The 2,566-nt window shown below is 49.3% G+C and overlaps 1 non-coding gene across 1 annotated transcript; it reads left to right on the plus strand.

Moving 5' to 3' along the window:
• The first annotated feature begins 1,606 nt into the window (after positions 1-1,606).
• LOC120938484 lies at positions 1,607-1,765 on the plus strand. The gene has a single exon (XR_005749081.1). It is a non-coding gene; the product is annotated as a U1 spliceosomal RNA (small nuclear RNA).
• Positions 1,766-2,566: the final 801 nt, after the last annotated feature.

Here is a 2,566-nt window from a genome sequence, read left to right on the forward strand (position 1 = left end):
TATCTGTCATCCTAAAATTACAGATTAAGCTGGAAATTTATCTAAAACGAAGTGCATATTTATGGAGTTATTGAGGTATTTGTCTGTCTGTCTGAAAGAGCTCTTTCTCTTTCTGTTTTCTCAGCTGTATAGCATATCGCTGTAGACTAAGAGTAATAGTTGTAAACAGTGAAGAAATTAATCTTCAGGATACCTGATTCGGATTGGACCATGTAAAGTACCTGCAGCATTAAAGACATATTACATGAAGCACTATCTGCACCTAATATCCCCATAATAAACCCAAAATGTAATTTTAGAGGAAAAACAGCATCCTTTGTGTTAAAACCTTGACTGCATGTCAGATGAAAGCTGGAAGCCATCTTGGAAGCATACCTGGAGGTGTTCGCTCAATTGACCTGGGGCCACCGTGGAAAGTAGGGTGGGCCTAAAAGGCTAGCAAGTCTACTTGTACAGTACATTACAGTACAGATGCGGCGTTGCACTGATTAGGATGCCATTGCTGGTAAATGCCGCCAATTTGACATGCGATTAGACATGTAAAAACGCACCTGTGTGAAGGACATTTAGATAGAGATTTTTTTAAATCCAGCAATCAAATGAAGGGGTGGGCGGGGGAGAAGATTATCCAGGAGTAGTGCTTTAACTATATACTGTATACCAGGGCTCAAAATTTCAAGTCCTGAGCTACTAGCCAGGCCTCAAGAGTTACTCGCCACCAGTTGCCCCACCTAATTCATACACTGCCCTGCGCCTAATTGCACCCGTAAACATGCCCTCGTAGATTATCTCATGGAATGACAATGTTTTATGCAGAATCAAGTTATAAAATTAAATATTACCAACAACAACTTTAACAAAATGGGACAGGGCACTGGGGGCAGACCAGAGGGACAGGGCACTGGGGGAAGATCAGAGGGACAGGGCACTGGGGGCAGACCAGAGGTACAGGGCACTAGAACTGGGTCTCTTCCCCATTCTCTTGCTGTCTCCTCTGCAACTCCCATCCATCCTCTCTCTTTCTCCCATTCATCTCATCATCAGGAGCCTGTGTGTGCGGCTCCACGCTTGCATGTCCCCACTTCCCCCTTTTATTCAGGCTGGCAGAGAGGAGAGGAGCTGCAGCACAGCGGGAGGAAGTACAATCCAGCGCTGAGATCCACACAACTGCACAGCCATTGACACCATAGCACAGCGCACACTGACAGCGCACAGCACACATTGAGACCAGTCTGTTCACAGTGCTCAGGCTAAACTGTTGGACACTTACATAGAGCACAAGGAGAAGAAAACTGCACAAACTAGTAGGCTGCCGCTCTCATGTCAGGGCAACTTTTAGAGAGGTCATACTGTTAGGTCCCATGGCTTAATGAGAATTGAGCGCGACTCATCAGACTACTTTTCCCGAGCATGCACCTTTCCTCTTCGGCCGCCAATCTCATCTGGACTCTAAGTGTAGGCACAGATTGGAGGGAGATTGGTCATGCAGCCCTGTCATCACTCGCCCCCAGCTTAAATCCACTCGCCAAATGCTAGTAGGCGAGTGGAAATTTTGAGGGCTGCTGTATACCTTATATAATGTATATGTTTTACACATAAACATTTAATACTTACCTGGCAGGGGAGACACCATGATCATGAAGGTGGTTCTCCCAGGGCGAGGCACGGCTATTGCACACTCTAGGCCGTGCTGATCGTGGTTGTCTTCCCTGCCGCTTCTCGGCCTTTTGGCTGGGACTGGGTGTGGTATCTGTCCTTATCAGTTGTCAGCGGAGCGCTGAAGCACCTCCTACATGGGGAGGGTGGATGCAATCCAATGACGTCATTGCACCTGGAAGGATGGTTTCAGCAGGGACTACGCTGTGCTGCCCGACAGAATACTGGGGGCCGGCCCATGGTTGAGTCTGAGCCATCTGGAAGGGTGCTCCTGGTGAGGATGGGTACTGCGCTTGGTCTTGGTCTTTTTGCCAAGTTCTAGTCTGGCCTTCTGGCTGGCTGGTGTAAGTGCTATCTCTGTCAGCGATCCGGTAGGAGGAGCTGGTAATGCCCTGGGATAAGACGGGGTAGGACCATGCAAATCCGCCGGGTTGGCTGGCAGGGGTGGAGGGCTGCACTGGCCGGTCGGGGGGTCGGATATGGAACGAAAAGCCTATGGTGCATGTGCCCCTGGAGTGGCAGTCCAGGGGTATCTGAAGATCACTGTGTGTGAGGGACACATTGATTTAAGATACCACGGTCACTGCACCAGATACACGCTTTTTTTAGCACCTGCCTCCTGGGCCGGGCCTTTTGGCTAGGACCGGAGGAATTTTTTATTCCTGGCCGGAGGGCCTGGTCATTGTTTCACCACAATGGCCACTTCTTTCACTCTCCTCTCCACTATCCCTTCCCCCACTTTATTTTATTTAAGCCTGTGTTTGTCACTTTTTTGTCTTTTTTTGTTGTGCACGTTTTGTCACTGTGTGATTAGTAGGGTGCGGGTCCTCGGGCCAGCCCTGAACGTCTTGGGAGTGGGTGGACATGGCCTTCTGGCTTAGTTCGCCTGCTCTCATGGGGTCTCCCTTCG

This window comes from Rana temporaria, chromosome 4 (assembly GCF_905171775.1).
Source record: "Rana temporaria chromosome 4, aRanTem1.1, whole genome shotgun sequence".
Taxonomy (NCBI): Eukaryota; Metazoa; Chordata; class Amphibia; order Anura; family Ranidae; genus Rana; species Rana temporaria.